The 13,052-nt window shown below is 35.5% G+C and overlaps 1 long non-coding RNA gene across 1 annotated transcript in view; it reads right to left on the bottom strand.

Moving 5' to 3' along the window:
- LOC132598240 (uncharacterized) overlaps positions 1 to 13,052 on the bottom strand; it is a 363,047-nt gene that overhangs the window by 145,027 nt on the left and 204,968 nt on the right. The window contains exon 4 of the long non-coding RNA XR_009566235.1: positions 2,716 to 2,796. This is a non-coding gene — a long non-coding RNA (uncharacterized lncRNA). The remainder of the gene's footprint in view (positions 1 to 2,715; positions 2,797 to 13,052) is intronic.

Raw genomic sequence — 13,052 nt, 5'->3', positions numbered from 1 at the left:
TTGATGTAATTTTGCTCTCTGGTTTGAAAAGCTTACAAATCTCTGTAGATGTCATCTCACAAACACATTGGAATGAACCAGGTAAATACCAAACCCTGATAATTTAATAGTAAAACTGGAGGGAACACTGATTTAATCCTTCATGAATATTGTACCCCATTGTTTTCAGAATATTCAACCTAGAGATCATCCTTTTCCTGCAAAAAAATGAGAGCATGACTTTAACCTGGAATATCTGTCTGAGTAGCACAGAAAAATGTTTACTTTCTAGGGCATACATAGCCTTTTACCAGAAATACACTGAACATGAGAAAATTCCTCAACTTCAAGCAACTCAAATACCTATAAAAAGAAAATTAAGCAAAATAGTAGGTAGAACCATAGAAATATAGCTGAGAAACTACAAAAAGAGACTGCATACAATCTGCAATGGCTCTCTTAATCTAACCTCTATCAAGGTGAAACTCAGAATAACTTTCTTGAGATGACATCAAATCAGGACATCAAAACATGATACAATCAGGACCATGACAGAAACACTCTCTGGACCTGATGCAATGAAGGGTATCACCAAGTCCTTAGTAAGGAGGGATTGAATATATTATCCAAACAATTATTTTCACTATTAAATAAAATTCTAATTTATCTATCTATTCAAACACACACACAGAAGTTAACTAGCAAAGCATGTGTTAGTCACACCATAAGTTCAGCCATCAAGTAATTCATTTGTAGGTGTGACAATTCTACATTAGAATAATCCGTCCAAAGTGACTGTCTGTACAAGCCCATGATCTTTGTGTACACCATGAGTTACATAAGTACAGCCTCAATCAGTTTTCAAAGATTCCAGGCAGGATTTGCAATACTGTTTTTCAGATCAAATAAAAATATTTTGGGTCTAAAAGCTTTATTTAAACTTGATATAAAGGGTGAGAGCTTCAGGTCTAATGGATGGATCAGTATATATCATTTGGGAGGGAGACGCAAGAGGAAGGAGATATGGGGATATATGTTTACGTATAGCCGATTCACTTTGTTATACAGCAGAAACTAACCCACTATTGTAAAGCAATTATATTCCAATAAAGATGTTAAAAAAATGTTGATAATTAAATATTCACAAATCTTTCTTCTAAACAAGTAAACAAAATCCTAACCAAAAACAAATTAGTAAACTTTTCTACAAAATCTTTACAACTTTATTTTCCTTGTGTTACTATCTTAATAAATCAAAGCACAAGTATAAATTTTGAAATTCACCACTATAAGAATCTTTACGAGGACTGAAGGCATAAGTCAAAAACTAAAAAACAAATTCCAGGCAAGGGATTTGCTATTGTTCTTACATGATTCTCCTCTTCACCCACAATACATCCCCTACAACTCAATGATTCAACAATCAAATGCAAAGGAAAGAGAATATAGCTCATTTTTTAAAATAAACACCTAATGAGCAGATAATTATCTTTCTAAGGAACAGTTTTGCTTTTTCCTATTATATGGGCCAAGTTGCTTTAATAAAAATCATATCTGTGAATAAACTGGAGATTTCAGGAAAGCACCAAGAGACTTTGGGTTGATAAATACTTCTCTGGGACCTGTTGTCTTTAGAAACTTTAGAAATCCTCCTTCTGGATTTGACTCTCAAGATGGCTGAAGATTCTGTTGTGCTTATTTGCTTTTTTGCTTGCTTGCTTATTTATTTTGGCTCTGGTTTGCTAGCTTATTGGTTTTTTCCTTTGTTTTTTACCATACTTGGAACTAATATCTGAGATTAAAGAACACAACTAAAATATGGGGAGAGTAATATCAGCAAAAATGGTGGCATAGGAATTTCAGAGCTTGTCCCCTCCCCAGAAACATCAATTTGAACAACTATCCACATGCAAAAATAATTTCGTAAGAGCCAAGAATTCCAGGTAAAGAATTATAGCACTGGGTGAAGCACTGAAATTAGAAAAGATGCATGAAGGCAGTAGGAAAGACAGATTCATACTACTTTCATCACTCCTCCCCAAGCCCAGGCAGCCCAACACGCAGAGAGATACCCTCTCCCCATGGGAGAAGGAGAGTGAGGTGAGTCCAAATTCCAGGCCCACCCCAGTGGTCCCTGGGTCCTGATTGGCCCTCTGGACCCATGATCCAAGCCTGCCCATGCAGACCCAGGTCCCAGGCCCATCACTGCAGACTCCAGCGCTAGGCCTTTCCACATGGACCCAGATACCACGATGGCCCCTGTGTACATAAACAACAGGCCTGCCCACTTGCTGACATATGGCATGGACATATATACACTACCAAATGTAAAACAGATAGCTAGTGGGAAGCAGCCGCATAGCACGGGGAGGTCAGCTTGGTGCTTTGTGACCACCTAGAGGGGTGAGATAGAGAGGGTGGGAGGGAGATGCAAGAGGGAGGAGATATGGGGATATATGTATAAGTATAGCTGATTCATTTTGTTATAAAGCAGAAACTAACACACTATTGTAAAGCAATTATACTCCAATAAAGATGTTAAAAAAATAAAATAAAAGACAATGAGAAAAATTTTAACAGCAAGAAAAAACAACAGGAGAAAAATTAATTCATATATAAGGGAATCCCCGTAAGGCTATCAGTGGATTTTGCAGCAGAAACCTTGCAGGCCAGGAGAGAGTGAGATGATAGAGTCAAACTCTTGAAAGGGAAAATTGCCAAACAAGAATATTTTACCTGGCAAAGTTGTTTTTCAGGAATGAAGGAGTTCATCACCATTAGAACTGTCTTACAAGATGCCGAAAGGTGTTCTTCAAGCTGAAATGAAAGGACTCTAATTAGTAACATGAAATGATGTGAAAATACAAAACATACTTGTAAAGGTAAGCATATAGTCAAATTCAAATACTCTAATACAGTAATTTGGTGGTGTGCAAATCACTTAACTCAAATAAAAAAGGTTTAAAGGACAAAAGTATTAAAAATAAATAGAGCTATAATAATTTTAATGGATAGATAATATAAGAAGAGGTAAAATAAGACATCAAAAAATATGGGGAGAGAGTATAAGGGTCGAATTTTTATATGTGATTGAAGTTGAGTAGTTATCAGCTTAAAAGACTATTATATCTCTATATGAGATATTTTATGTAAGTCTTGTGGTAAGCACAAGGCAAAAACCTACAGTTGATAGATAAAAGATAAAGAGATGGGAATCAAAGCATTTCACTCTGGAAAATCATCAATTCACAAAGAAAGATGACAAAAGAGAAGAAAGGAACAAGAAAACTGCAAAACAGCATACAATAATTAATAAGATGGAATTACTAAGTTCTTACCTATCAATAATTACTTTAAATGTAAATGTATTAAATCCTCAAATCAAAAGGCATAGAGTGGTCAAATGGATTAAAAAACAAGAAGACAAAACCCAACTAAGTGCTGCCTACAAGACACTCACTTCAGCTTTAAGGACATACATAAGTTCAAAGTGAAGGGATAGTAAAAGCAAAAGTGAGTAGGGGAAGCTAAATTTATATCACACAAAATAGACTTTAAGTTAAAACTGTCATGAGAGGCAAATATGGTGATTATATAATGATAAAAGGGGTACATTCATCGAGAGGATATATCAAGCATAAATAAACAGGCACCCAACATCAGAGCACCTAAATATATTAAGCAAATACTAACAGATCTGAAGGAACAAGTAGACAGCAATACAAAAAACAGTAGGGTACTTCAATACCTCACTTTTGGCCCTGGATAGCTCATCCAGACAGAAAATCATTACACTGGACTTGAACTATATCTTAGACCAAATAGATGTAACAGACACATACAGAACATTCCACCCAACAGCAGCAGAATATAGATCCTTCTCAAGAGCATGCAGAACATTCTCCAGTATAGATATTATGTTAGGTCACAAAACAAGCCTTAGCAAATGTAAAAGACTGAAATAATATCAAGTATCTTTTCTGAACACAGTGGTATGAAACTATAAATTCAAACACAGAAGGAAAAGTGGGAAATTCATAAATGTGTGGAAACTAAACAACACACTCCTGAACAACAGGTCAAAGAAGAAATCAAAAGGGAAAATCAAAAGATATCTTGAAATAAATGAAAAGGGAAACACAACATACCAAAACTAATGGTATAAGCAAAAGCAATTCTAAGAAGGAAGTTCATGGTGATAAATGCCTACACATTAAGAAAAAAGAAGAAAAAAAAAGAAAAAAGAAAAATCTCATATAAACAACCTAACTTTTACACTTCAAGAAGAAATAAATGAAATAGAGAATAGAAAATCAGTAGAAAAGACCAGCAAAACTAAGATCTGATTTTTTGAAAAGATAACCAAAATTGACAAACCTTTAGACCAGCCAGGAGAAAAGGAGAGAACACTGAAATAATCAGAAATGAAAGTGGAGACATTACAACTGACACCACAGAAATACAAAGGATCATAAGAGACTACTAGAAACAGTTATAAATATCCAACAAATTGGGTAACATAGAACAAACAGATAAATTCCTAGAAACATAAAATCAGCGAAGACTGAATCATGAAGAAACAGAAAATTTGAACAGACCAATAATGAGTAAGAAGACTGAAACAGTAAACAAAAACCAGCCAACTAAAAGAGCCCAGAAGCAGATGCCTTCACTGGTGAATTCTACCAAACATTTAAAGAACTGACACCAATTCTTCTCAAACTCTTCCAAAAAACTAAAGATGAGAACAACCCCAAACTCATTTTACAAGGCCCAACATTACCCTGATACAAAGACAGAGAAAGACACTACAATAAAAGAAAACTATAAGCTAATATCCTTAATAAATATAGATGCAAAAATTCTCAACATAATACTAGCAAACTGAATTCAACAGCACATTAAAAGGACCATACACCATGATTAATTGGGATTCATTCCTGGGATGCTAAGATAGTTCGACACAGGCAAGACAATAAATGTGATATATCATACTAATAGAATTAATGATAAAAATTATGTGATTATCTCAACAGATGTAGAAAAAACATTTAACAAAATTCAACATCCATTCAAGATAAAAACTCTCAACAAATTGTGTATACAAGGAATGTACTTCAATATAATAAAGTCCATATATGCTGAGCCCACAGCTAACATACTTAATAGTGAAAACTTGAAAGGTTTTCTTATAAGATCAGTAACAAGACAATGTTACCCATTCTCACCATTTTAACCCAGTTCAGTCCTGGAAGTCCTAGCCATATCAATTAGGCAAGAAAAAAAGAATCGTTAATCAGACAAAAAGAAGTAAAATTATCTTTTTGCAGATGATATGACCTTATATATACAAAGTTCTAAAGACTCTACCACTCTACCAAAAAAAGCATTAGAACTAATACACAAATTCAGTAAAGTTGCAGGATATAAAATCAACATCCAAAAATCAGCCGTGTTTCTATATACTAACAATGGACTATCTGAAAAAGAAATAAAGAAAACATTTATAATAGCATCAAAAATAAAAAATATACTTAAGCCTAAATTTAACAAAGGTGGTGAAAGATGTGTGTACTGAGAATTACAACTTTGTTGAAAGGAACTGAAAAAAAAACAAATAAATGGAAAGATATCTCATGCTCATGGAGTGGAAAAATTAATATTGTTAAAATGTCCATACCACCAAAGCCATCTATAGATTCAATGCAATCCCTATCAATATTCCAATAGCAATTTTTCACAGAAATAGAAAAATCAATTTTAAAATTTATTTGGAACCACAAAAGACTGCAAATAGCCAACGTAATTCTGACTTTGGAGACATCACAATTTCTGATTTCAAAACTTTATTACAAAGCTATAGAATCAAAACAGTATAGTACTGGCATCAAAACAGAAACACAGAACAATAAAACAGAAATGAGAGTCCAGAAATAAATGCATGCATATATAGTCAACTAATATTTGATAAGAGAGTCAAGAATATTAAAGGGGTAAAGGATAATCCCTTCAATAAATGGTGTTGGAAAAACTGAATTGTCACATGCAAAAGAATGAAATTGGACCCCTTTCTAACACTACTCACAAAAATTAACTCAATATGTATTAAAGATTTAAATATAAGATTCAAAACTAAAATTCCTGGAAGAAAACATAGAGAAAATCTCCTTGGCATTGGTATTGGTAATGATTTCTTCGCTATGATACCAAACGTGCAAGCAAAAAAGAACAAAAATCAACTGGGACTATACCAAACAAAAAGCTTCTGCACAACAGAAGAAACAATCAGCATAATGAAAAGGCAAAGTATAGAATGGGAAAAAAATATTTTCAATCTATCTATCTAATAAGGGGTTAATATAAAAAAGAAACAACAGGAAAAAGCAAACAATCTGATTGAAAAATGAACAAGGATTTATTAAATAGACATTTTTCAAAAGAAGACATACGAATGGCCATAAAATACATGAAAAGATGCTCAAAATCACTAATCAGGAGGGAAATGCAGATCAAACCCACCATGAGAAATCACCTCACACCTGTTAGAATGGTTATTATCAAAAAGACAAAAGAAAACAAGTGTTGGTGAGGATGGGAGAAGAGAAAACTTTTGTGCACTGTTGGTGTAAATGTAAATTGGTACAACCACTATGGAAAACTGTATGGAGGTTCCTCAGAAAATTACAAAATAGAACTACTATATGACCCAGCAATCCCACTTCTAGGTATATATCCAAAGGAAATGAAATCATTATCTTGAAAAGATATCTGCATCTCAATATCCATTGCAGCAATATCTACAATAGCCAAGAAATAGAAACAACCTAAGTCTCCACGGAAGGATGAATGAGCAAAAAAAATGTGGTATATACATACAATGGAATATTATTCGGCTATAAAAAAGGAAAACCTGCCATTTATACAACATGGATGGACCTTGAGAGCATTATGCTACATGAAATAGGTCAAACAGAGGAAGAAAAATACTGCATTCTCTTATTTATATGTGGAATCTGAAAAAGCCATAATCATAGAAACAAAGTACAATGGTGATTGCCAGAGACAATGGGGGAAAAGGGGAGATATTGGTCAAAGGGTACAAATTTCCAGTGATAAGATAAATAAGTTCTGGGGATCTAATTTATAGTATGGTGACTCCAATTAACAATACTGTATTTTATACTTGAAATTTGTTAAGAAAATAGATCTTAAATGTTATCAAAAAAATAAAAATAAAAAGGCAATTATGTGAAGGGATGGGTATGTTAACTAACCTTATTGTGGTACTCATTTCAGAATACATATGTGTATCAAAACATCACACTGTACACCTTAAACTTACATACATGTCAATAATATCTCAATAAAGTTGGAAAAAATAGAGCAGATATTTCATCATAGAGTACATTTTGCCATAGTAGGACGTTGGTAACAGCATTAAGTCCTCATTAACCAAAGCTGATATGTTGAGAAGAGATTTGGAAAACAAGAAATTAAACTACAGTAAAATTTTTACCATGAGCCAATTCTTCTATTCCTGTAACGGACATACTTTAAGTGGCCCCATGATCTCTGCCTTCTGGGGTTCATATCCTTGTAAATTCCCTCGCCTTGAGAGTTAACAGGAACTATGCCTCATTTCTAACCAATAGAATATAGCAGAGGTGATAGGCTTTCCCTCCCATGATTATGTTACATTATAAAAGACTCAATCATGTTAGCCTACTTCTCCCTTTGTGGGCTTTGAGAGGGCAAGTTTCCATGAAACTTAAAATCACAAGGGACTGAATGTTGCCAACAACAATGCTAGAGGGGAAGTGCATATTTCCCCACCTGAGTCTCCAGCTGAGAACCCAGCCCTGGAGGACACCTTGATTGTAAGCTATGATATCCTAAGCAGAGGACCCAGTTAAGCTGTGCCCAGACACCCGACCCACAAAACTTCTGAGATAATAAAATGCAGGTTGTTTTATGCTGTGGTAATTTGCTGTACACACGAATACAATTCCACAGACAAAAAGTTGGTTTAAAATATAAATGCCCATAAGAAAAGTATGCCAGTCTAAATTATTTTTATGAGAGATTTTCCTTTAATAGATACTGATAGTGGGATGGGGACTGGAAATTATTTAGAAAGTATGACAGAACTAGAAGAAACTTGCTTTAATTGCTTGAAATAAGAATAATCATCTTAAAAACGAACAAAATAAACAGACACAACTATTGTGTAATTGTACTCAAATGTTCAAAGCTTCAATCAATTCCAGCACCCCCGTGAAAATTCTCATCCTTCTGTACCAATGCAACATCACTATGCTCCTGGTTGCTTTTAAAGTTCCAGAGCTCTCCCGGACTCTTCCTTTTATCACCAAATTCTGATCACTTTATCTCTATGGGCACGTAACATCTGACCTCTCCTTTTCATATGAATTCCACTCTCTCTGAGTTCTCATCTCTCCTGATCTATATAACAACATATCAACTAGTCTTTAAACCTTATTTATTCAACAAAAATTTAGGGAATACCTGCCATGTGGTAGAATATCCAATAAAACATCGTATAAACTGTTGTCAGAGTATCTTTCTAAATGACAGGCCTAATCAGGGAAAATAATCTCTCAAAGCCAATCCACAATCAAACAGGTTGTCTACTTTGCATTTCAGCTAACTGTCAATCAATCAACACCTTAGAATTACTCTAGAAGAGCCAAATATTTTACTTAGCCAACTAAGAAAAATAAAGACTATTTTCATAAAAAGAATATACATTTTATTATAAAAAGTAAACCTTTAAATACTATATGCTTAACTTTACAATGCAGATTCTAATAATACTCACCTGATATGGTTATTGTGAGAATAAATGAAAGAATATGCATAAAGCCCTGGGAATACCACATAAGCCATCAGAACCATCCATTAAATTGTGGTAATAATTATTTGTATTCTTAAATTGGTTCATAATCAAGCATTATTTTTCAAAAAATAAAATTTAGTTAAAATGAGAAGGACAGACCTTTCAAGAAAAGATAATTGATAACTTTATACTTATAGACATGTATACAGAATTTAGGAGACTATTTTAGTAATTCAGGAACAATAATTATGTCCTTAGACATGAGAATATAAACTCAGTTTAAGACATATTGAAGAGATATATTTGAAAGAACTTGATAACTGACTGAGTGTGAAGGGTAAATAAAGAGAGGCTTCAAGAATGTCTTCTATATTTCAGGCTGTATTTCACCACTAACATTAACCAAGGTGAGAATTAAATTCGGCTTAGGGGATGAATTTAAGATGATACAGAAGTTTCAGATAGTGATAACCAATGGGCAATAAAAAGATGCCTGTAACCCTAGATTGAATAGCTTAAGGGCAGGGACCTTTTATCACTCATTTTTCTTCAAGTACAAGCCTTGCACTGGAAAGTATTCAATACAAGATTTAATTCAATTGACAGTTCTATTTTGGGAAGGTCAGAAAGCCCAAGAAAAAGAACGTAGTAAGTATCAAAATACCTATTCTTTCTCTTTTCAATCAAAATTCAGTAGGGACCAGAAACATTCACAAATGTTTACTGTCTCACCAATCCAGAACAGAAATAGAATGCTTTGCAAAGAATAGAACTGATTCAAGCCCTACAGTTTTGGTAAAGTTGCTTGAAACAGTTTTGAAAATAATTTAATACAATTTTATTTCAATAAAAAAATTCTTGATATCAAATATTTAGCATCTCCTATTCATCTGTCATTAAAATAAACTGAAACACCCAGTGTTTTCAAACCCTTCCAAAATAAAATCTCTAAGCACTGTCAGGTCCTTCCCCTGTTGGATAGATTGCTTTGTGCGATTCACATTATATCTATGAAATCCAATTTCTGCATAAAACCTGTGATCAGACTCTACAATCTATTTCCCACATTGGTTGGGCTCTTTAACATGGCTTTCAGTCAGAATTATTTGATCTCTTTAAGCTTCTGAAGATAGGCACAGGGATCCAACCTGTCTTTCTTAAGCTGTCAATTGTCATTTAAATATGAGAACTTTTTTTAGTAGTCATTATCAAACCTTGGATACAGAAAATTCCCTGAGCTACTTCCCCACCTAAAAGAATCTAACTGCATTTCTCAGACCATTTCTAAAAAGAAACTTCCCTGAGCTACTTCCCCACCTAAAAAATTCTAATTGCAGTTCTCAGACCATTTCTAAAAAGAAACTTCCCATGCGGAAATTTGAGGTGAATGTGATAGTTTAGGTTCTGGGAAAACATCTAAACTGAAAAAATTGCTTTGAAAAAAATCTTCCGTATGAAAAAAAAGTCAGACAAATTTAGTCAATGTGACCTATTTTTAAATGTATGTTTCCCTGAGAGAATAGTCTGAAGCACGCTTTACTCTACATTACAAAAAAACTTCGTTTTCCTGGACTAAGCATACTTATGAGATTGCAAAAAGAAGTCAAATTAAGTTAGGCCAGTAACTACAATTCACTGGCATTTCTCATAAGATGTTCATTTGCAAATATTGAAAAATAAAGGTCTAGAGCAATTTTAAGCAATATTCTGAATCATATGCTGCTTTCTACCTTAAAGTTCTCTCTCCAAGTGCTTCAGAATGGTAGAGGTTAGGACAGGACATTCTACGTAGCTTTCCGGCTAGTCTAGATTTCCAAATTGGGGTAAGGAGTCAGATTTTTCACATTTGCTTACTCACTGATATCATCTATAAAATGTGAGCACGCAACGTTTATTAACTTCTATGCCAAGCGCTAAGAACAGATACAAAAGAGAGGAATTGTCATTGCTTCCCAAGGCAGATGGGCTTTCCTCCAAACTAAGGGTGCCAGGATAGCCTTTTGAGATAGAGGACCCATTAGAATCTCTCTCACCAACAAATTTCTCATCTTGGATAAGACTGGGTGATCTTGCCATCTGCTCTCGGTCCTAGTTGTCCAGACCTTTGCTGGAAGCCCTTAAAGTAATTTTTTTGTGAAATATCCTTGAAGAATTGCTTCCTGCACTCTCTTTTCACATACCCTCAGTCAAATTTGCCTCTCTTGTCATTTAAAATTAAAAAATATTCAAAGGCACCGACCAACTGTTCCTTAAAAATGCCTAACCCTCCCACATTAAACACCTTTGCATGAGGAATACATGCTGCTTGGCACAATCTCTTACCCCATCTGTAATCTGCTCGTAACTTTAAAAAATGTACACTTCATACTATTTGACTACCCAATCCACAGTAACCACCAGGTCTCCTATTCGGTTTTAATGTTCGGAATATATAACTGATGTGTTCCTTGTTTATTTTTCTTTTTGGAGGTCCTATTATGAGACCATAAAGTGACAGCAGAGAACCTTGTCTGTCTGCCCCACTTGTTTATCCCTATGTCCACAGTACCTAGAACAGTGCCTGACATAATACTGGAGGCTCAATAAATATCTGTTAGATGAAAAAAATATATATATTATTGCAGAAATCATCTACAGTGCAGTATACTGAAGGAATATGTCCCTATAATTCAATGAAGGGACCCTATTTTTGACTTCAGTGTGGTCACAATTCAGACTATATCTTATGGTTGGCAAGGATTTGTAAACAGCAGTGAAACAACAGCAAATGTGCCAAAAGATAGCTGGCATTTTGCAGTTGCGAGCATCAGCATTTGCTCAGTCTTCAGAAACAACAATTTTCTTCTGGTTGGCATGTAACTTTAAGAAAGACTGTCAACTTGATTACTGGAAAGTGTCCCCTGAACTGAAAATAACATCCCAGCATAAAGTTCTGCCCCTGCAGCTGAAATGGCCTGGATGTTTCCTCACCAGCAGCCGATGCCAGACAACTTTTCACTCTACTGGATAGGCAGCCAGCTGGGGATGATGTGACTTCTGTCCCAAACCATATAAAATGTAAAAGATACAAGGATTAGGTATTCTGTTTGAAACGAGAAAGGAGAGTCCACCATATTCCTGGAATATCTGGAAAGGTTTTTTCAAACTTTGTGGGGTTGGATGGGGAAGCAATTAGTTGGAGATGCATAGATTCCAAAGCAGAAAAAAAGAAGGATGGAGAGCAACTGAGCACACCTTTATGAAAATCCTTTCATCTATACCTCTCATGGCTTCCCAGGCATCCTGCCAGTTCAGGGTGAGCACATCAATATTTATAGCACACCGCACCAGGGGGCCCACGTTCCCCAGCAGGGGCGATTAATATGTGATATCAACATTATGACAAGACACATTTTATTTCTGTCAACAAACACAGAGGTTTCTACTTTCTCTGTCAACTGAATACCCAAGCCTTTTATTTTGCACAGTAAACCATCTATGTCTGGAGCTGAAAGACAGATGTTGAGCCACGGTCAATTTTTTTTTTTGCGGTATGCGGGCCTCTCACTGCTGTGGCTTCTCCCGACGCACAGGCTCAGCGGCCATGGCTCACGGGCCCAGCCACTCCACGGCGTGTGGGATCTTCCCAGACCGGGGCACGAACCCGTGTCCCCTGCATCGGCAGGCGGACTCTCAACCACTGCGCCACCAGGGAAGCCCCCCACAGTCAATTCTTTAAAGAGGTTTCTTCAACTGGCAGGTGGCCTGAGGCCTGTATCAAACCTGAGGAATGCGGGGATAAGCAAATATGATGGGGTGGGGTCCGAGCAAAGATTTGCCTGCCCTGGTTTTCACAGCATGTATTTCGCACTGGGCTGTATACAGTGGAGAAAACGGCAGTGTTTCTGTCCTCAAGGAACTTTCAAATGAGTCTAATACATATGACACAGGAGAGATGTGGGACAACTTCTCTTTAGATAGTGCTTTCTTTCTAAGACTTTCAGGTGCTATGCAAGTGTTAATTTCTAGAGTTATGATGAGGTAGTAAAATGGACCCCATTTATAACAAAAAGAGCTTTTATAACTTTTCCCTCGAAATAGAGAAAACAAGGACTAGTTCTTAGATCAGAGAGGAGGAAGGTTTTCTTTTTCTTAGTATGAAAATGAGCTCACTCAAGAACAGTAAGTGCGTGGCCCAGTGCGGCCGATAATGCCTCTCAGTGTTGCCGAATATTTT

This window comes from Globicephala melas, chromosome 12, assembly GCF_963455315.2.
Source record: "Globicephala melas chromosome 12, mGloMel1.2, whole genome shotgun sequence".
Lineage (NCBI taxonomy): Eukaryota > Metazoa > Chordata > Mammalia > Artiodactyla > Delphinidae > Globicephala > Globicephala melas.
Note: the sequence above shows the minus strand (reverse complement) of the source record. Positions and strands in the feature narration are given on the sequence as shown.